The following is a 23,615-nucleotide window of genomic DNA, read 5'->3' as shown; positions in this document are numbered from 1 at the left end:
CTCAGGGAAAGGGCGTGCAGGTGGGGTGGAGATGGGGCTCTGTAAAAAGGACTCACCTAGAAAAAGAAGGAAGACTTTTTTATGTACTTATGAAACCCGACTATACTTATTGACTTCTTGCTCGTACTTATAAACTCCTTGGAAGAGGATACAATCAGGAACGTGGGCCTTCATTTGTCAGTGCAGAGCGAGCACCAAACGAGCTGCCTTCGAGATGTGCCAAAGCTAAGGGACATTCCAAAAGGAATTAGCAGACCAAGTGCTTTAATAAAACAATAAGAAACCACAATGACGTAGGTCAGTGAATGAGAATAGTGTATTGGTTTGATTCATAGGTCAGAAGAAAGAGATGATAAAGGGGTTGGTCTGTGAGGAGCCTCGCCCAGCATGTATGACTGAGAAGGCTTCCAGGAAGGGGGGAGGGGTCATCTATTCAATGGCAACATCAATGGATGTGGGAGGGGGATGGTCTTAGATTCTGCTTCTGGCATTTATAATGGCTCTTTGAGAGAAGAACATTTTGGTGCCGCTGGGAGCACCAGTCTAGACAATCTAATCAGCTTATCTAATACAGTTTAAAAACTATCAGCAGGGTCAAAGCCCTCTTGGAAAACCTGTTTTAAAAAAACAATCTCAACTCATATCATTGAATTCTTAAATATCAGAGTGTCACCTTTATTAGAAATAAAATTTCAAGAAATGTGCAATTGTTTACCCTCCCTTTTTATTAACAAAAGTCAATTGTAGTAATTCAAGAAGAAAAGGTATTCCAACTGACATGTTAGGAAATAAAGGTAATATTCTACTGATTTCTGGGTACTTGAAGATGGACCAATCACTGCAAAATGCATCTTAGTCCATACATCAAGGATTCATACTCCTCTAAGCATTTAATGGAGAATTGAATAGAACTAGGAGCTACTCATAATAACCTGTACATTTTTATAACATAGATATTTAGAAAAGATTTTGGCTTAATAAAATGTAATCTTTCCAAGCATGATTTTTAGTTGGAAAAAAAAAATCTGTGAAAGGATTTTTACATATTTTCCTTTATCTCATAGTTACTGTATGTTGAAAAACAAACATATCACAACTTGAAATGTGATATTTTAGGGCTTTTCATTGTAAATATAGGGAATCAAGTCAAAGCGAATTCAAAGTGTTTTACATTTTAAAGTATATTTACCAGTAATTCTGCTTCGGGCTTTCAGGTTTTATTGGAAAGAAAAAACAAGCAAGCAGGTGCTTGGTTAACATGGCAAGTCGAATAAATGATCAATTACTAGAGCTGACCTGACACAGGACGCCAGAGGCTTGCTCTAGTTTCTGAGTGGACAGGCCATGGGAGACCAAGCTGGCTAGACGGCATCTAAGTCAGCTGGGTGAGACCAGGAGAAAACATCACGTGGGAAATACTAAAGCTCTGTCAGTTCTCTGTGCCACTGGGCAAGTTTCATGGATCTGCTCACAGAAGTACATTGAAACACAACCTATCTTACCTACTTTTTTCTCAGAGATTGATTACACAATGATGGCGGCGGAGTGGGAGAGGCACAGACATGTGGGAATGCAGGTATAAATAATCGACAGTGTATATTCTGCTGTTTATTCAGGGTGGGCAAACGTAGGTTTGTAGTTGTGAGTACACAAGACACAGAGTTTATTCTTGTATTACTATTTACGTATTAGTGTATTATGTATTTGTACAACTGGCAGCCTACTTTAGCACACCCCATATAATAGCTGCATGCATTGAAAAATATGCGTAAGAGAAGTTTTGTAGATTTTTGTTCGTCTCTTGATAATTTAAATAATCATTTCCAGGAGACAAAGGATACAGTAGAAAGAACACAGGAGTGGGCTTGAGGAGTTCTGGGTCTCATCTGAGCTCAGCCATTAGATAGCGTGGGCTGGCGTTGGAGCAGTCACTTTACATCACTAAGTCTCTACACACAGATGGGGTGGGTCCTCACCCTAAAAGCCGTTACTTTTCCTGGACAATCTTTATCAAGAAGTTCATGATTTTGAACAAATAAAAAATACAACTGGTCAAATTTGCTTTTTCAGAAGCCTCAAGTGAACCCCCTTTTAAGGGTGACAGTACTTAAAATAGCTACTATAAATTATTTTGGTTTGCATATACAAATTTTAAGGTTTATGGTATGAAAGTCTAAAAACTTTGGATAAAAACTGCTTTAAAAAGTTTTAAATGTTATATAAAGATACCGTATAGTTACCAATACCATTTCACCACTATTTGTAATTATTCTATCAGTCAGCCACACCATCCCTTCATGCCAATAATGAATGAAATGGTTTCTGGTCTCTATTATTTTATCCCAAACTTAGCATTTTCACTGAGCAGCACATTCTGACAAGAACTCTATAGCACTTTACATTTCATTTTAATTTAATAAGTCTGGCCATTTGAATTCCAGAATCCAACCCCAACTTTCCTCAGAAGGGGAAAAGGCCGAATATTTATTCATCTGGGCCAGGGGGTGGGGGGGGGGGGTGGGGGGAGAATGTACCATGCTCCAAAAACACAATTAAACTGGAAACAGATGATATTCATCCTCTCAGGGGCATTTAGCATAAGCTAAATATACTCACAACACAGCTGACCATTTATAAACACAGCTCCCTCGGCAACCATAGAGCTGCACTGAGGGCAGCCCATTCATTGGTCTGCAGTGAAAGTCATGAATGAAGAAGGTAGTAGGGTGGAGGCCATGTCTGAACATCACGCAGTCAACACTGCTCCAACTCACACAAATATTTAATAAAAAAACAATTAAAAGCATTCTGTGGTCCTGTTTTCTAGTTTCCAGTTCAGTACTTGAATGAGGATCCATGTAGTTCTCTCCACTTGGCATTTTCACTGAGCAAGAACTCGATAGCTCTCTACATTTCATTTTAATTTGATTTAATAAGTAAATACAGGCAGTAGGTATGGAGGGAGCAGATTCACTAGGATTCCAGCTTCTCAGAGGGAACCGTTGCTATTGGCCCTGTTACTCATAGCACCACCTCCATTGGGCTGGTGCTGTTCCGAGCTTCCTTCAGAGGCTATGATTCGTTCTGTCTGTGGCCATGATTCAAGTGGAGAGGAATGGATGTTTTCCTCATGTCTTTCTCTCAGAGCTGGTCTTAAATGCAGAAAGCATGTTATGACAAAATAAACACAATAACACAAAGAGACCAACCTGATTGCAGGGAAGAGAAATTGGCTAAATAGGCATTATATAAATGTCTTACTTAGCCTATTGGTCAGTCAAAGACATTGACAGAGGAATCCACAAGGGCAGAGCCCACACGGAATTCTCCTCTCTGTCCAGGCCACCTGCAATGTCCCACTTGGGGGAATGGCTGCCTGGCTCAGAAGCAGACAAATACAGTCATCCAACGGCCATACCATAAGGAGTGTGTTTATTCATTCATTCAACAAACATTTACTCGGCATCCACCATGAGGCAGGGGGGGACCAGAAATGAATGACATGATTCACCTTTAAGGTGCTCACTCCTGGAGGCGGGAAGGAAGCCAGCTAGTCATTTATGAGAGACAAATAAACAAGAAAAGTCATCAAACGTGAACAGTTTACTCAGGGACGTAATATACAGCACAGGAAAGCGAGTCAATAACGTCGTAATCATTATGCAGGGTGACAGATGGTTACTAGACTAATGGCAGCGACCACTTTATAAGGCACATCGATATTAAAACACTATGGTGTATTCCTGAAACTAATATAAAATGGTTTTTCAATTATAATTAAAAGTACATTTTTAAAGGATGGGAACAGAAACCTAGACTCATGTAACCATAAATATCCAATCTGACCAATATACTCCCATCTTGCTCATTCTTTCCTTGTCCCTGTCTCATGGTTTTCCCCATGAGCGCTTGCTCATGAAAACTATTGCCATGTGATGTCATATATTTGTTTATGTTTGGTTGCCTGTCCCTCTCCGTAGAAAGTAAGTGCTTAAAGACATGGGGTTTCTTTGGTTCACAGAGGTCAACCTCCCCCAGAACAGAATATCAGATCTAGTAGCTGCTCAATAAATATTTGCTGATTGAATGTATGAGTCAATAAACATTATAGAAGTCACTTCATAAACAGAATGATTATCTCAAAAGATAGGGGGAAATGATGTTGGGTTATTCCAAAAGGCAATTAAATTTTGATGAAGTCATTGAAGAGTCAGTCAAGGGTCATTTTTTGGCAGGTCCTCAGGAGTATCTAGCATTAGGTCTGTGACGTACAGGTAGTTTTGTCTGTTTAGCATCCTGTCCTCATGCAACTGGCTCCAGGTGGCTTTGGTGAGGCAGCCAATCCCAGACATCTGCTCCCCTGACCCGTGGGCAGGGCCCAAACCCAAGCTGGGTTAGCTGATTCTCACCCCGCCCCCCCCCCCCCCACATTTAAACCCAAGCCACTGTGCTATCCAGAAGGATGGTTCACACGTTCTTGTCTCTGAGACCCCCCAATTGTCCTGATTCCCATCTTCCCCAAGTCCTGTCTGGCCAGCTCTTCCCTCAGTTCTTCAAGCTATTAATATCCTTCCAATAAACATTTGTTTCTGGCTCCAGAAGTCTCCGTTTATTTCTGTTGATTACATCCAAAGCTCTCTATGACCACAGGGGCTGATTAAAAGATGAATGCAGCTTGGAAGTACTCACAATAAAAAGTTTTTATTGAACATTAACCATGTGCAGGTACCGAGCTAACCTCTGTGTAGGAGTTATCCAATTCAATCATTAGAGCCATCTCCATGAATGCCTGTCACATCAAGGCTTACCGACGGTAAACAACATGTCCAAAGCTCCCAACCTACCAGAGGCAGAGCCATCATTTGGCATTATTCGTTTTCTATTACCTTGAAGCCTGGCAAAGAAGTTTCGAATTAAAGATCCCAAAAGAGGAAAGGAGATCTGGAAGCAGATGGACTAGAGATGTAAGTGGGGATAGTTAAGGAAGCTTAAGATAAAGGAGTGAATTCTACATCCAAGAGACAAAAGGAATAATAATACTAGTAATTAGACAAAATGTTGTGAAAACTACAAGGTTAAAAAATAGAAGTAAAGAATTTCAGACAACTAGATATAATGATGACACAGGAGACAGAACAATGTTGTAAAAATTCAGTTTCCATGGTAACCCCTAAATTTAGCAAACATTCCCCAAGCACTGACCTAGGGGGACAGGATTACGATGACATAATAGCATAACTTAATATCAATAAACACAAAAATTAAAATTGAGTTTAAGTATGACACTAAAATGTTCTTTTCATGAAACTAAGCAGCCAGATAATATCTAGTATAAAATTAGAGAGTTTGAAGTTCGCAACAGATAATATGTGACTAAAATAGTAAAGGAAAATAAAATACAGGAAGGAATGATTAATGGTGTCTAATGCTCTTTTTAAAAAACCCTCTAATAAATGAGGACTGATCTCCGGAGTTAGCAGCACAAATATCACTGGTGAGCTTGGGTTTGGCGGAGTAGTGAGGATGAAATTCTGAGAGGAGGGAAGGAAGTAGAGAGGAGATCCAGACACCTCTTTTGAATAGAGAAACTGGGCTATAGCTTGTAGAATCACAAGACTCCTTTTCCCTAAGATGAAAGGTATTATACTATGTTTGCAAGGTGATGGAAATGATACAGAAAAGAAAGGAAAATGGATGAAGCAGGAGGAATTAGGGGTCCATTGCAGGAGCCCAGTTTTGAGCAAGAGAGAATATGGGATGCAGGGCATGGGAGTGCTGGCTCTAATTAGGAGCAGGGATGGGCCATTCATCCCAGCTCACAAGAGGGAAGGAAGAGTGCACAGGTCCTGCGTCAAGTAGGTGACGAGATTTTGTAATAGGAATCTATAGTTAGTCTTTTCTGATCACTTGCCTTATCTCAGTGAGGGAAGCAGGCTCATCAGTTGAGAGTGCAGAGAGGGTTGTTTTGAGGTTTGAAAAAGAAAAAAGGAAAAGGGGTAAAAAAAAAAAAATCTAGGAGAGTGAGAGAGTGAAATGACGAGGGTAAGTGGTAGGATTCCCAGATGACACTTTCTAGGTAGGGTCTCAGTCGTGATTTTCAGCAAGACCACTCAGCACAGTTGCATGGTTTTCTCCAGCCACTGCCAGTCTCTCTTAGGCTGGACCAGAGTTGGGCCTTACAGGGTGAAATATGTGAAGGGTTTAAAGGAACATGCAAAGTAAGGGTTACTAGAGTGGACAATGGATGGGAGAGAGGAAATGATGGGCATGAGGAGCAGCTGAAAGTTGGTCAAGTCAGTGTATCAGAAGTCTTAGTGAGCAAAAATGTGGCAGTGGGGCTCTCAGGGGATAATTTAGAAATAGAGAAGATAATGGTCAGAAAGTAGAATGCTAAAAACAATTACAGAAGGTATGTTGTTAGTAGTAAGGACCAAGTCCAGAGTAGAGGTTCTTGCCTATAAGATAACCTTGCCTATAAATTAGAATTTCTTAGGGACAAAAAAACAAAAGCAAAATGAAACAAAACTATACTTAGGTCTTTCTCAAAACAAATTGAATCAAAATCTCTTAGGTGTGGCCTGGACATTAGTATGCTTTTATCTGTTTCTTTGTTAACCAGTTCCCCAGGAAATTCTAACAGGCAGCTGAGGTCGACAACCATGGTCTAGGGTAAGTTTACCTTGAAAATCTACCATGATATAGTGTTTATGACTCAGATTAGCAACAAGTCAGCTAAAACTCCACATCTCTTCCATACGACCTGCCATAGAAACTTGTCTCTATTTTAGTGCTCCTTGTATCCTGCCTGGGAAATTGAATTTATTAATCTAAATTTAAGTATATTAATTTTTTTTCATCTTCATTCATCTAATCTTATTGACTCAGATTTTAGCTTATCAAGATAAATTTTGTTTTGACATATTAGCTACATCTTCCAACATCTATGATTAATGAGTGTCTGCCTGCAAATTATTAAATGAATGTAACCAAGGCAAGTTCTGTGACATTCTAAAGAGAACTCCAATGCACGTTCTGTGACATTCTGGATCCTTTAAGAATCCAGTACTCTAAGTCACACCTTTGTCACAGGCAAAGAATTCTTTCATTTTTATTCATTCCCCAAGCGTTTAATGATTGCCTACTAGGGGCTAGGTCCTGTATCAGTTCATGGGGTTGCAAATGTGATCAAGACAGACATCCTGACCTGAGGGAGCTTACTTTCCTTTCAGGGGATAAATAGTAAATAAATGGATGAATCAGGAAAATAACTAAGTATGTGGTAAGTGTGATAAAGAAAAACAAACAAATGTTGAGATAGCAAATGTTGGGAAAGATAATTGGAGATATGGTCTTCCAAGCCAAACATCGGCCCCCAAATTCTCAGTTCTCCAGGAGAACATTATGAAAGACTTAAAAGAAAGTTTCTGAAATCCATAGACCCAAGTCTTATGCATCTTCCTGCTCTAACTGTTGACACAACTTGTTATGCTCTGCAACTTTTCCTAAAATGCCCATAAACCTTCTGCTTAATAATCCATCCTAGAGTTTATTGAACTCAATGAGCAGTTGTTTCAAGAATCTATCATTTTCCTGTTTGAACATCAGAACAATTGGCTCATGAGACTTTGGGCAGTAATGATAAATTTGTACTACTTATTTTGTATTATTTATAGTCATATATATAGTCATTTATTATATATGTAACATAGTCATACATATATAGTCACTTATTATATACTAGAGGCCCAGTGCACAAAAATTCATGCACTTGAGGGGTCCCTCAGCCCAGCCTGCACCCTCTCACAGTCCAGAACCCCTCAGGGATGTCCATCTGCTGGCTTAGGCCCACTCCCCCGGGGGATCGGGCCTAAGCTGGCAGTCAGACATCCTTCTGGCAGCCAGGGAGGCCTCGGGGGATGTCTGACTAACAGCTTAGGCCTGCTCCCCAGGGGGCGCAGGCCTAAGCCGTTAGTCGGACATCCTTAGTGCTGCCATGGAGGCAGGCAGGAGAGGCTCCCACCACCACTGCTGCACTGGCCAGCCATGAGCCGGTTTCTGGCTGAGTGGCACTCCCCCTGTGGAAACGCACTGACCCCCAGGGGGCAGCTCCTGCATTAAGCATCTGCCCCCTCATGGTCAGTGCACATTATAGCGACCGGTTGTTCCCTGGTCGTTCTGCTGTTAGGGTCAATTTGCATATTACCTTTTTATTATATAGGATATTTGTATATAAATACAAAATCATGTTATTTTGCATAATGTATATATTCAAATAATCCAGATAAACACAATGTATAAATATGTATTTGAAGGCCCATATTAAATACTTTGTTTGCTGCTGCATTTAACCTTTATAATACGTTTCTGAAGTATTAAAAGCAGGGGAGCCAAGCTCGGGGGAGGGGGGGCGGTGAACTCCCCCATGCTTCAGTGCAGTCATGAGGTTGGAACCCAGACAGATGACTCAGAGCCAGAGCTCCTAATAATTATGTTCTACGGTGCTTAGTAACAGTACTGCCATAGCTTTCAGATTACACATATTTTGATAATGTGAAGAAAAGATCAAAATTGTAGCATCTGGACAGGCAGGCAAACAGCATGACCCAACTCACTCTTGTCATTTCTAGTCAAATCTTAGTAAATGCTGAACAAGCAAAGAAATAATGGTAAAACTGTGCAGGTGGCAATAAAAACATCCACGTAAGTGTGTCCCTGAAAATGTCTTAATCACGGCAGTGGCCTCCGTTGTATCCTCAGGCCTGAAGCTGAGCACAGGCCTTTGGCCTCACAGACCCCTGGTCCTTATTGTGATCACCAGTGTCTGCTGGCCCTGCCACAGGGAGGAGTCACCCCCTGGTATTCACTACTGGAAGGCAACTAATCACCTCTTGCCTTGTCCCTGTGATGTCATTATTAACAACCTTATTAAACGGTGTCTATCGGTGTAGGGTCTGATCGGGATTCCCAGGCAGAGGGAGAAGCATTATCAGAGAAGGGAGGCTTTATCTCAGTTCCTTGATGCCAGAAGGAAACCTCTTCTACCATAACTGAGAGCCAGATCATGGACTGGCTGTCAATAAATGTTCAATGAATTAATGAAGAGATGGGAAACGGGAGCCCTTATGAGAGTGCAAATTAGTATACGTGAATGCAGGACTTTCCCACGGTTTTGGTGATGATTGACAGCACTTTACCTTGATTGAATGTTCCATTTTTTCTGTGTTAGAGATTCAGGGGTCCAGCTTAATTGAGAGGAAAGCATATTTTAATTAGTGAGATGGCTGAAATACAGACCCGTTTTAATGAGGCATGCCTCTGCAAATCACACAGAAACCAATTGCACCCGGACCAGTGGCAAGAACTACTAATTGGGTGGTCCCCTCCATCCTTTCAGTGATTTAGATAATGATTGCTTTTAATTAATCCTTTCTCTTTATTTGCCAATAGGAGTTTCTAAAAGCTGTAAGTAGCTTGACTTTTCTCCTTATCACCATTCTGGTTGATGGAGATATTTGCTTAGCAAATCCTTTCTTCTCAGTGCAAAAATAAACAATTAACTTCTGCTCAACCCTGCCTAAACAGCTACAAGTTCTGATTTAATTAATGAGTTTTGTAATAATTAAATGTAGTGTATTATCGACCTAGACCGTTAACAAACCTGGCAGAGAGAAACTGACATGGTGGGGTGCCCATCATTGGCGAGGTGCTTTCCATTGGATAATGTCACTTGATCCTCACGATTCCATGAGACAGCCACTATATTCCCCATTTTACTGACACTCAAACTAAGATTCAGAGAAGTAAAATCATGGTGTCAAGCGCAGACAGCAAGTAAGTGGCAGCGGCCAGTGTGATCCCCGGTGAGTCTCACTTAAAGCGCTTGCCCCATCAGATCGTAAGAAGAAGAAAAAGACCTGGTTCTCTGGGAGGTGACTCAGTGCATCCGAGGAGCTTTGAGGAGACTGGCAGGCAGCATGCATTTATTGCCATTCTTTTTATCACTTAGTGTTCTTTTCAAGCTTGCCATTGCTCTGTTTGAACACATATCCACATCTCAAACCCAGCAGATTTTGTTCCGTTTGCAATTTTGAGAGGAGGCATACAGAAGAACCTGGACTTGGCATGCTGCCATGAATTTAAATACTTTCAGAAAATGGATTATGAAGGCAGATATCCAGGGAACATTGGTTGCCTTGGGCAGTAATAAGAAGGAACTGGGTTAGATAGCAAGGGGAACTTCCAGACAATAAGACAAGATAAGCACTGAAGGGAGCTAAGGAAATGCAGTGACATGCTTGGATGAGGATACATAACAATCAGTAACCCATCATCTGTCAGGGGACATGTGTGTGGAAGGAAAGGTTTGGTTCATTTTCAATGGCCCCAACACGTCCCCATCAAATGTTGACACAGTTAAAGCACACATCATCTTGTATTCTTTTATGAAATGTCTGTCAGGTGCAGCCAGAGAAGAGAAACCGGTGAACTTCAGGAAAAGAAGTTCCTTATAGAGACAGAGGCATGCCACCTTGGCCATGCAGCCAACGTGGGAAGCCTTGGCCTGTCTAAGGTCAGGAGGCAAGAGCGAGGGAGAGGTCTAGGCCAGAGCCCTCATTGGGGTTTTCGCGGGAAAGGCAAGGCCAGACACAGTAAATGGTTTTAAGATTGGCTAGTTTAAAAAATTCCTGCCATGTGGGCTTTGGCTGTAGAGGTGGCCTCTAGTTGCCTGGTATGGGTCCTGGGATGATTGCAGATGGGGCAGGGGTGGAGGGATGGGGACAGCATGGGCTCCATATGAATACGCCAGATGGAGTATGGTATGCCTCATCGGTTAGTTTTCCTATCAAGGCCTGCTCCCCCTGGGCCCTCTGCTCTCTCTAGGAATTGGCTAGCCCAGGGAGGGCAGTCTCTCCCCAGCCAGAAAGGTCTTTAAGATGTCAAAACATCATAACATATAGAAAATAAAAAATACAAAGCATGCACAGATATACTAAAAAGCACTAGATATCTGAACCTGGATAGAGCCCCAGCACCCATTTAACCTTCAATGTGACAGACTTTTCTCCCACTGAGCCTGTGCAAGCAGCAGTCGGCACAGCTGGGTTGGAGAAATTCAGAGAGCAAACACAGCGAGCACAATGAGCACAGCCCTTAAGCCAACAGACAATCCAAACCCCAAATGAGACAAGCTCTAGGTTTGGACAAAAGATATTGTAAAGCATCACAACATATTGGTTTAGCTACATAGAACCTATTTGGTCAGCTGCTGAATGGAAAACAGAGAACCAAGCTGAATTGTCTTTGAGTTAAAGGCACATCACACGAGACAGCCAAATCCACCTTTGCTACAGAAAACACACCTGGGTGGACCCAGGGGCTTCTGAACAGAACCTGCCACCAGAACTATAAAATATTTTAAGGTAAAATTAAGGATTTTTTTAAGAAGAGGGGGGGAAATCCCAACTTTTTGCCAACAAACAAGGCCAGCGCATTCCAGATTTGAATCTTGTCTGAAATAATTGAAAGGAGACATTCCATTTGATGAGTTTCTCTCTGGCGTCTCGGTTATAATACATGTTAAGTCTCAAAAGTCGTCTGTGCTCTCTTACTGGAAACCTATCACTCATTCATTCACTATCTACATAAACTAAGGGGATGGTTATGATTATTCTGATCTATGACATAAGCTTAATGAACCATATTGCAAAAATCTGTGCATCTTTCCAACCAATATGACAAACCAGAGCTCACACAGGGCCCTTGTGTGGTGCACTTGTCATGTGTATGCACCTACAAAGATGTTGACGAGGGAGTAGGGATGGAAGCTTAACTAATGCACCTCTCAGCCTTAACTGCAGCAATTTCTGAAATAAGTCATTGTATGACGTCAATTCTTTTACAGTCATTACTATATCACTGACACAGGCCAAATAGTTTCAAGTTAGAAAGAGATATATTGCTTTTTACATAAGGAAAAACAAAAACAGGAAGTGATGAGCCATTATTTATTTTCTTTTTCTTTTACCTCCCAAACATCTCAGTTGGTGTGTTTGAAGAGGAGATATAGTTAGCCATCGCTGAATGAGTCACCTCAGCAAACTCGTCGTGGTGGTAGAATTCCAGTTTGAGTCAAGGGTATGAAACCTACATTTGAAACCAAGCAAACGTTTTTCCAAAAAGGGGAGCGAAAAGGAGAGGCCCCAAGTCTTCCTTAACACCCTTCATTTCAGACACTGTATACAGCTACAGAAAGATGGGGAGAGCCCCAGCCTGGGCCCTAGAACTCCTGATCCGACTCTCACTTGGTAAACCCTGGGAGAGGCAGATGCGCCCAGAACAGAGGTCTTAACTCATGTGCGGCTGGCCTCGTGCTGGACAAAACATTTCACTGACAAGTTATCAACGTCAGTCTTGAGGCAAAAAAACAAAAATAAAAAACCAAAACCCTTGCCAAATTATGGCAACTTTTCATTTTAACCAAAATTAGACATACTGGTATATGTGATACCTACTCTTGCCTTTGAGGACCTCACAGTCCAGTATGGAAGACAGAATTCAAACCATGACAGTGTGAGAAATGGCTATTAGAAGTGTGGTAACACACTAAAAAGCACAGGGGACGGACAACCATTTCCTGACATGCTGGAGAATAATAAGAAAAATGCGATATAAAGACTGCCACCATCATTTATTGAGAACTGACCCACGGTCAGGCGTGATTCCAACATTTTACATGTGTTTTCTCACGTGATCCTTACAACTCAGTGACAGAAAATAAAGCACAACATTCATCCAAGGTTACCGAGGGTGAGTCATTGTTCTACGGGCTTTTTTGTTAAAGAGTTCATTTAATCCTCACAGCAGATCTATACAGATATCATCACCTCCATCTTACAGATGGAGAAACTGAGGCACTGAGAAGTTGATTCGCTTTCTCAAGGTCACAGAGCCAGTAGGTAGTCAAGCCAGCATTCAACACCAGGCAATATGGCTCTGAGGCCTACATGCCTGACCACTGTAATAACCCGTTTACCACCCCATGTTTACAAATGGAGAAATCCAGGCCCAGCCAATGAGAGGATGGACGAGATACAAAGGGCAAGTGATCTGACCGCAGAGCCCTCCCCCCTTCCTTTCTCTCTACAATGAATAGAAAAACATATCTTCCCGTGAGGATTTAAGAAAGAGAGAGAGAGAGAGAGAGATTAGCATCCCAGCCATCAATCAAGGCTGCCACCCTGGAACCTTACCAACAACCAGTTGCTGTCATCTTTTGTAAATTCAACTTTCAACATAAGCCAAATGCCAGAAAACACTCATTTCCTATTTGCAGGAGGCTTTGCAGAGCTGATTATGACTAAAAAGCATCGTGCCCTGTTCCTTTTATCAGGAACCTCATTGACAGAGTCATTTATTTTTTATGAAGACAAATGAATATGGTTATTCTGATTAGAAGCAGAACAACATCAGCTCAGGAACCAGACTCTTGACTCAGGAACCAGAGCCGGGGAGGAGGCTGGAGATGCACCACACAAGAGGAGGCACCAATGCTGGGCACACGGGGCGAGTCCACCTGCCAGATGCAACCTGTCCTGTGTTGGCAGGTTCTCATGGTGAACATCTGCTAGTCCCTCCTGGCAGCCTAACACTGACATCGTCATCCTGGAGGTAGATGTGGGGATGACAATGTACTGGACATGTGAGGTGATTTCTAGTTAGACTGTTTCCCTGAGGAGTCTGCTACATGCCCTTTTGAGAGATTACTCATCAGAGGCCAAGGAGCTTTGTAGCGAATTGGACCAGAGATAGGTATGTGACCCAAAGGCAGTGTTTACAGGCTGCCCTGTGAGTACCTGTCTAGTACTCCAGGGTGACGCCATATGACTGTCTCTGGAAGAGATTAAATGCAATACACATAAAGAACAGTAGACAGGAAAGTAGCAGAGAAGCAAAACAAGAAATCCAGTCAAAGTCAAGAGACAGCAGGTGCCATGATCGACCGGGGTGAAGATGGGCACGATGAAGCAGACAGCCAGTCCGTCTCTCTAGTTAAAGAGAGAGACACTCACGAACAACAATGGCACACGGCAGCTTTTCCCACCCCCAGGTCCATCCCCCACCTTCTGTGCCCCAGGAGGCTGACTCTACACCTGAGAGCCTTTCCTCTCCGGCTTCCCATCTGGCTGTGCCAACTGGAGAATTAGCACGAGATCAAAAGGCAGGAGGAGAGAGTGGGGGTTATGTCTTCCCTTTTCCCACCCTGCCTCACATCGTGCCCCTGACAGTGTCTGTGTCCCTTTCCATGTGTGCCCTTGTGGTGGCCCTTCCCACACGTCCACTTCTCCACAGGCTCCAGCTGCAGGCCCCAGAGTGGTAATAGCTTCCCACTCTTGCTGATCCTTGGATGCTTCCAAAGGCCCTTGGAATCCCCTGCTCCTGCCAGCAGCTGTATAAACAACCCCTTCATTAAATTATCTCTCAAACCCCTTTCTTTCCACTGGGGTTGGTGTGTGGAAGAACAGAAGATAGAAAGCAACTGAGACAAAACTGAATGGAGTGACTAATGGACTATCCAAGTAGTGGCCATGTTCTCCATGAGTTCTACAAGGAGGCCATTTCACTCTTCCTTACGCCTCTGTTATGATACATCTTTTCACCTGAGATACCTGAGCAGGACTCTCCGGATAATCTGTGGGAGAGGTCAGGGAGTCACCCACATGCTGTCCTCATTATGATGTTCACTCAACCAGTGTTTGTTTTTGTTTTTTTGCACAAGCATTTACTGAACCCCTACTATGTGCCAGGCATCATGCTAGGCACTGGGGATCAAGTGTCAAACAGAATAAACACAGTCTTTGCCCTCATGGACCTTACAATGGTTGGGGGCAGGAGGAGACAGGGGTTGAAGTAGGGAATAGAGCAGGCAGCAAAGAAATAATCATGCAAATCAGCTTAGACTGTAATTACAAAACATGACAAATGATTTGAATGAAAATAGGAAGGAGCTAAGAGAATAATAGGAGGTCTCACTTATAACATCAACTCTGTTTAACAACTGGAGCTGTTATTGGCCAAGCTATGCAACTTATGAAGGAAGAGATGGGTAAAAAGGAAATTAAAACCACAGGGACTATAGAGAAGAATATGAGATAAGCATGTTCAGGTAGAAATGCCTGGGCTGACACAGTGAAGCCATGTCACCTACAACAATGCATCTTCTGCTACTGAAAAGAGACAGATTTTTGAAAGTTAAATAAACCTCATGGGCACCAAGAGAGAGATCTGGTGGGATCCAGGGACTGAAGTCTATAACATGTCCATGGGAGCGAAAGCCATGGAGATCTAGCAATTGTTCAAGGGAAGGGCAGTAAGTGAGATGACAAAAAGCCTGAGAGAGACCCCAGAAGAACATGTATGGCCCCCAGATGAGGAAGAGCCCAGAAGGGAGGGCTGGAGAGGAAGGGAGGGAACTGAGCGCAGTGCAGCCCTCACCTGCAGACTTGGGGCCGGCTGCCTGTGGGTGGTCCTGCTGGCTCCACTACTACATGCGCACGATCGTAAGCAACTTACTTAAGTTCTCACATCTCAGTTGCCCTCATTATAACACAGTGGTTATCACATCGCTAGAACCCACTTCATAGAGCTGTTCTGGGGAATAGATGACTTAACATGTGCAAAGTGCTTAGAAGAGGGCCTGGCACTTACCAGTGCCCACTGGGTGTAAATGATCATTAACTGCACCTCATTCGGTTTACCAGGATGAATGTGCTCCAAGTCATGGAAAGTTTATAGAAATGGATTTCTTACCACCTACCCACCTTGTGTAGACTACCTATGTTCATAACGACCCCCAAATAGCACTTCTGTTTGAATAGAACTTGTATCTAACTAAGAGCTTGTATTGTTTTCTTTCATTTTCCCAACAACTCTATGAGTAAGGAGACTTGTTTTCTCATCCAAGAGATCAAGAAAATTACTCCAGGGATACAGAATATAAGAAGCAGAATCAGGATTTGAGCCTCAGTTCAAGGTTCAAGGTTCACTAATCACTACAGGCCATTCTCCTTCCTTTCCCGGCTTAGAAATAAGGTTTGTGGGTCCTTGTCCAGGTAGCACTCCAAATGTTTCCATTCAGTTTGGAGATGGTTTTCTTTGCGATTACTCCTTCTGCTACTGTCGCTATATGTACCCAGTGCTGTTAGAAGGGCTGTGGGCCAGATAACACTGTGTTCCAACAACCAGCCAGACTGCGACGTGAGTCACCACCTTGTCAGGCACTTCATCAGAGTTTCTCCACTGAGTTGTCTCCGGGCAACAGGGGCTCTGAGCATCACGTAATTAAAGCCAGAGGAGCTAGAGAGGGAAAGAAGGCTGCTCATTACGGTGTCAAGAAAGGGCCAGGTGGGAATGATGATGGGTTGAAAACCTGCATTTAGCCTTACTCTCTCCCCAAACCTCATGAAAATGACAGTAAAAGGATGTTATTACAGACATAAATACACAAGGACAAAGAAAATGTGAAAAGAGACAACAGCAATGAAATTTTGGAAGCTGGAGAGCAGATGGGCAAATGGTAACTAACTCAACAAGCCTGAAAATGTGAATCCCAAGGCGGTAGAAGGAGAGGCAAGAAGCTATGAGATGTACATTGCATAACCCCAAATGGCTCAGGAATGGGCAAGACCAGGAGTCTCTGGGAGCAGAAGTTAATGTTGGGGCTAAAAGCAAGAGGATTAATCGAGAGTCTTCTTAAGACACTGTCAGGTCCCCAGATAGCCTTCCTATGCCACAGGGTCACGGGGGAAGAATGCACCATCATCTCAATTCTTTACCCCTCCCTTTGCCATATGGTTTTGTCGTTGCTACCCCTAGACACAGAATATATCTCCCCGCTCACTGACACTGTTAGGCTGGTGGGATATGGGCAGACATTGTGTGTCTCCACTTGTCTTGCTGCAGCTCTGATCTGGCCTGGAGCCCACTGAGCCAAGAAGAATGAAAGGCATGCGGAACAGACCTGACCGAAGACCACGGCCTGAATCCAAGCCCAGCCAGGGCCGGCTGACCTGCAGTCACCTGAGCTAGAAACAAGGGCTTGTGGTTGTGTGTAATGTTGGACTATGCCACCATCATCTTGCAGTTATTTGTTCTACGGCATAGTTAGCGGAGATGTCAATAGGTTTGTACTAGTGGGATGCTGTTGTAATGAAACTAAGGTATGTAGTACTGGGTTTGGGAACAGGTCACAGGTGGTGAGAGATATACAGATATTCAGAGATATACAGTATATACTATATAATATATATGTATGTGTATGTATGTGTATGTATGTGTATATATATATACTAGAGGCCCGGTGCACAAAAATTTGTGCACTTGGGCGGGAGAGGGGTCCCTCAGCCAGGCCTGTGCCCTCTCGCAGTCTGGGACCCCTCAGGAGATAACGCCCTGCTGGCTTAGGCCTGCTCCTGGGTGGAAGAGGGCAAGCCCAATCCCTAGGTGCAGCCCCTGGTCAGGCTCAGGGCAGGGCCAATTGGGGAGTTGGGGCGCCGCCCCCTGTCATGCACAGAGCAGGGTGGATTGGGAGGTTGTGATGCCACCCTCAGTCACAATCAGGGTAGGGCCGATTGGGGGGTTGGGGCACCGTCCCCTGTCATACTCAAGGTAGGGTCGATGGGGAGGTTGCGGCGCCACCCCCTGTCATGCACAGAGCAGGGCCAATCAGGGGGTTGGGGCGCTTCCCCCTGTCACTCACAGAGCAGGGCCCATCAAGGGGGTTGGGGCTCTGTACCCTGTCACACACAGAGCAGGGCTGATCAAGGGGTTGGGGCACCGCCACTCTCACACTCAGGGCAGGGCCGATGGGGAGGTTATGGCTCTACCCCCTCACACACAGAGCAGGGCCGGTGGGGGGGTGGAGTTGGGGCGCTGCACCCTGTCACACACAGAGCAGGGCTGATCAGGGGGTTGGGGCGCCGCACCCTGTCATACACAGAGCCGCAGGGTGATCAGGGGGTTGGGGAGCTCCCCCCATCAGGCACAGAGCAGGGCTGATCAGGGGTTTGGGGCGCCTTCCCCTGTCAGGAACAGAGCAGGGCAGATAGGGAGGTTGTGGCCCTGCCCCCTGTCACACACAGAGCCACAGGGCGGTCAGGGGGTTTGGGCGCTGCCCCCTGTCACGCTGATCCCAGTGCTGGGAGGCATATCACCCTTTTACTATATAGGATAGAGGCCTGGTGCATGTGTGGGTGCCGGCTGGTTTGCCCTGAAGGGTGTCCTGGATCAGGGTGGGGGTCCCCACTGGGGTGCCTGGCCAGTCTAGGTGAGGGGCTGAGGGCTGTTTTCAGGCTGGGGGTTACTGAAGCTCCCAACCGCTCCTTTTTTTCTTTTTTTTTCTTTTTATTCTGGGCCAGCTTTAGCTTTGAGGCTTGGCTCCAGCTCTTAGGCCTCCACTGCTGAAAGTAGGTTTCTGGCCTTTGCTTACAATGTTGTGATCCTGCTGGCTGAAGCCCGGACTAAAGCAGGTTTCTGGGGTTTTGTTTAGCTTCTATATTTGTTACATAGTTGCTTAGAGTTGCAGCTCAGAGGCCTGCAGCGGCAGGCGGGGAACGTTGGAGTCCTCTGTCACTGAAGCAAGCAAGCCTCATGTTAGTTTCAAGCTGCCTGGCTGCCAGCAGCCATCTTGGCTGGCAGTTAATTTGCATATCACCCTGATTAGCCAATGGGATGGGAAGGGTAGCGGTCGTACGCTAATTACCATGTTTCTCTTTTATTAGATAGGATATATATATATATATATATATATATATATATATATATATATAGAGAGAGAGAGAGAGAGAGAGAGAGAGAGAGAGAGGCTAAAAATGATTAGGAAACTACTATAGGAGCTGAAAAGATGGTGGGTGCCCTATGTTATGTAATGGCAAATCATTTGGTATAATTGCTACCTATTGGAAGATAGAAAGTATACCTTGAGCAAGGAGGTTTCCAGGCAGCATGCTCCCAGAGGTGACAGGGGCGTCCTCAGCAATCTGAGGCCAAAAGCATATAAAGGGCACACAGGCAAGAATTCAGAGGGGAGTCCATGCTCTGTGGATGTGTGGGAGACGGCACACGTGGACAGCGGGAGGCTGGACTCTGGGCATGAGACTGAGCACAGACCCCGACTTCCCAACCCTTCCGCTGGGGCTTTTGTGATGTGTCCACCTTCATTTGGAGGCGTCTGAGTTTTAAAAGGCTCCTGCGCCTGCTGGTGGGCGTGACCAAAGCTGAGCCTCCTAAAACACTGTATTCATATCCTATCTTCACGTTCTTCCCGGTGCTGCCTGGAACCCAGCAAACGCTTCTTGAATAAATAAATGACCTTAAGCCACTTAACCCCCTGACTTCAGTTTCCTTGGTTTCTTCCCATGTTAAGTCTCCATGATGGATATTTGTTCTAATTCTCAAGCTATAGGAGAAAAAGAAGGACATCTACTATGCATTGTAAGAGAGTGCTTACTTGCATGACAGTCAAGAAACAATGTGGATAATCAGTTAAACTCTAGCCCCCTACTTAATCTCACAGGACTGGGCAAGGAAAATGGTCTTAAGAGGAACACGCGCTATGAAGCTGAAAATCCTTTTACCTAACCTACACCATCATGCCCAGCGGGAAGGATATAATCATGCAACAATTACACTTCACTTTCATTCTCAAAGTACCTTGTGCAGCTTAATAAAATACAGAAATACCAACTGGGGAAACGTTAAATTCTGAACAAGCCATATTTAATAAAAATGTATGCCTTCCCCTACCCCACCCCCCCAAGAAATAAATGAAAACAGGAAAGTTTTCTTCCTTAATGGGTCTCAGAGATAAACACAGACATTATGATAGTTAACTCGCTGGGATTTATGAAAGTAATTTTGACTCTTGCATGATTGAAAGAGATCTAGTTCGGGTATATTCTAAATCCTAGTTGAAGGAAAAAAAAGTTTTAAAATGAACAATGCAATCAAATATAGACACCCTATTTAGACACAGTCATGTTAGCATAACAAGTGAGTTAAAAAGGGAAAATAACTATTAAACAGATGGGCAGTGAAAGGAAAAGTTGTGGGGGTTTTTCAAAGCACAAAGCCTTAATCTCAAGCCAAGCAGAGATGAAGATAAACAAGAAGTTGCCCTCCACAGCCAAAGAGCATAATACCCAGGAAATCAAATAAAACCAGTCTAAAGTACTGACTGCAGGGAGTATGAACTTAGCATCCTGATGCCAAATGGAATATTAAAGCAAGTGCTCTATTTATAGGGCTTGATATCTTGGTGGTTGCACAATGAATCGGGATGTGTCTTGGCAAACTCACGGGCAGCCTGGAGGATATTTATTTTTGCACCAAAAATAGCTGGAGTCTCCTAAATGGTGGAATAGACATAAAGTGATCAGAGCACTTGAGGAATTTTCTACTCAATCACGGTCAGGAAGATCAGTTAAGAGCTCAAGGCTAGGGCCCTGACACCTTGTCCTGCTACACAAGAACTGCTGGCACACAGTGATGGCAACCAGAGAATTAGGCAGCACTTTGTGGCATGCGAGACATTATACAGATCGCCTGAGAAAAACGGGGTGGGGGGGGGGAAGGGCACAGAGGTGGGGGGGGAGTCTAGAGCTGAGACCTTGCCAGGCTGTAGAAATGGAGCCCCCAAGCTAAAATGCAGTAGGTCAAGGTACCTCACAGCAGGAGACCCCAGGTAGAATCTGGTAAATTCCTTTACTATCCCCCCCAAAACGTGCATTTCTCCACCAGAAACACTGTCCTCCTTCTGTCACGAGACCTCAGCATTGCCCAAACTGTGTTACCTCTGTGTCGGGATACCTCCAAACGCCAGAGGTAAGATCGTACCTGGGGCATCTGCTACGCCTCTGGGCCTCAGTCCCCTCGCCTATAAAATGAGAGAGCTGGACCCTGGTCTCCAAGGTCCTTCCCAGTCCTAAAAACGGAATGACAATGAGCGAATTCTGGATTCCAAACTAGAGACATTAACTTTGGGCCTCCCACAGTCTTGGCTGTGGGTGCTAGCAATCAAGATGCTTTTATCTGGCCAAATCTCACAACTGGGACCAGTTAGCCAAAGATGGACTGACGGCCTCTCCAACGACTCTCAGAAGTCTGCGGCCCTGTCACCGCCACCTCAGAATGCTTGTGGGAGTTTACTTTCAGAGCATAATTGGTCATAGAAACTGGAGCTTCGAGAGCAGCCCGGGACAAGAAGGGACCTGCTTGGAGCTCATTCAAGGAAGCCTTGTCATGAAAAGACTGAAGAGGATAGATTGCATAGATGTTTTATCAGTTTAAGGAGTAATAAGGATAAGAGTGAATATTTATTGACTGTTTAACATATCCCAGGACCTATTCTAGAATCTTCGCATAACTATCTCACTAAAAATCTCCTTCCCCTAACCGGTTTGGCTCAGTGGATAGAGCGCCGGCCTGCGGACTCAAGGGTCCCAGGTTCGATTCCAGTCAAGGGCATGTACCTTGGTTGCGGGCACATCCCCAGTAGGGGGTGTGCAGGAGGCAGTTGATCGATATTTCTCTCTCATCGATGTTTCTAGCTCTCTATCCCTCTCCCTTCCTCTCTGTAAAAAATCAGTAAAATATATTTTAAAAAAATAAAAAATAAAAAAATCTCCTCTCGGGCCTGCTACACAAGAACTGGATGAGTGTCCCTCATGTGTTCAAACAGATGAGGAAGAGGGGCACAGAGTGGATAAATAATTCACCCAAGCCCTTGCCGGTTTCGCTCAGTGGATAGAGCGTCGGCCTGTAGACTGAGGGGTCACAGGTTCGATTCTGGTCAGGGGCACATGCGTGGGTTGCAGGCTCGGTCCCTAGTGGGGAGCATGTAGGAGGCGGCTGATCAATGATTCTCTTTCATCATTGATGTTTCTATCTCTCCCTCTCCCTTCCTCTTTGAAATCAATAAAAATATTTTTTAAAAATAATAATAATTCACCCAAGGACAGTCAGCCCCCGGCAACCTGGTTTCAGAGCCAGCACAAGTCAAACAGGTTTCGTTGTAAACACAGTGGTGCGGCCAATGAGAAACACCAGGCCCTGGACCTTCCAGCCTGCTTTTATTTCATTCTTCTAACTTTTTATTTGGAAGCAATTTCAAACAGATAGCGAAGTTACAAAAAAAGTACACGTGAACCATTTGAAAGTAAGTTGCTAGCATTCTGCCTCATCGCCTCCACGAATGCCTCAGTGTATTTATGCTGCAACCATCAAACCACCACCAAGGTCTGGAATTTAACCTCAAAGCATTGCTGTCATCTCATCCTTAGACCCATCTAGGTTCACCCACTTGTCTCCCTAATGGCTCTTCTACAAAAGGAGCCAGTTCAGAATCCTGGCTTGCATTTGCTTGCCATCGCTATTTCTTCTCCTGCAATCTGCAGCCACTTCTGGATCATTCCTTGCCTTCCATGACCTTGGCATATTGTGAAAACTACTGGCTAGTTATGTTGAAGACTGGCTCTTGATGTGAGTTTTTGTGAGGTATCCTCATGATGAGATTCGGGTTTGGCATCTTTGGCAAGAAGACCACAGAAGTGTCCTTCGCACTGCACTTAGCAGGTGACACCTAATTTTGATGTGTTCCACTACTGGTGATGTTCACTGGAGAAACCTGGCAAGCCAGGTGTAGCCACTGCCAGTGCATTTACTACTCATTTTTCCTATGTTATTTGTAAGTATTTCATCAGAAAGTATGTGGGGGCTATAAGTGTCCCATTCCTCAAGAAATGTTTAAGTTATGTATTTATATTAATAAGGTCTCATGGACTCCTGTTTTATTCATTGGGTTGCAATGTTATCATTTTTTTAATGCTCAAAGTATCCCCGATTTAGTCAGGGGGAGACCCTACAAGCTGGCTTCTACGCTCATCATCATTCTTTGAGTATCTTCTCACTTTGTTACTTCTTACTTTCCGGCACAACATGATGGTCCATGTTCATTGTGTACTTTCCCTGCTCTAGCTCTCCCAGCCAGTTCTCCAAGGAGCCCTGGTTTCTTTCAGTGGAAAATGGTATTTAGAAACCAATATCTGGGCACTAGGTGTGCACATAGCTATTGCTCACTGCTACCATTGCCCTCCCACCCCCAGTACAGACATTCCCTTCACCCTAGTCTGGCTTCAATACCCCATGACTATGGACACCCTCCTTACTCCACTTGGGCTCCAACATCCTGCCTGAGCTACCTAAGCATCCTTCCTCTATTCCCACGATGCCCACCCCCCATGCATACTAAGTGAACACCTCCCTCGCTCAGCCCTATCTAATGGCTTTTGGATCGGATTGTTCAGGAAGGACAGAGGAAGATTCAGGTTCACAGAAAGGAACACTAACGAGCTCCCGCATTATTAATTTTCACTTCCTGTACATTTCCATTTAAGATGCATCATTGCCCACCATACCATTCTCTATAATAGCGTGGCGAGTGTCCAAAAGATAATGGCAACACTAGACAGAACAAAACTCATTGAAGTCAAAGACCTTAAAACGGCAGAATCAGAGCTCCTCCATTCTTTTAAGAGCAGAATGCAATGAAGCGCACTGCTCTT

The 23,615-nt window shown here is 44.2% G+C and overlaps 1 protein-coding gene across 7 annotated transcripts in view; it reads right to left on the bottom strand.

Annotated features, from left to right (window-relative positions):
- NCALD (neurocalcin delta) overlaps window positions 1–23,615 on the bottom strand; it is a 300,236-nt gene that overhangs the window by 153,725 nt on the left and 122,896 nt on the right. The window lies entirely within an intron of this gene.

This window comes from Myotis daubentonii, chromosome 17 (assembly GCF_963259705.1).
Source record: "Myotis daubentonii chromosome 17, mMyoDau2.1, whole genome shotgun sequence".
In the NCBI taxonomy this organism is placed as follows: Eukaryota; Metazoa; Chordata; class Mammalia; order Chiroptera; family Vespertilionidae; genus Myotis; species Myotis daubentonii.
The sequence above is the reverse complement of the archived record's forward strand: the minus strand, read 5'-3'. Positions and strand labels throughout refer to the sequence as shown.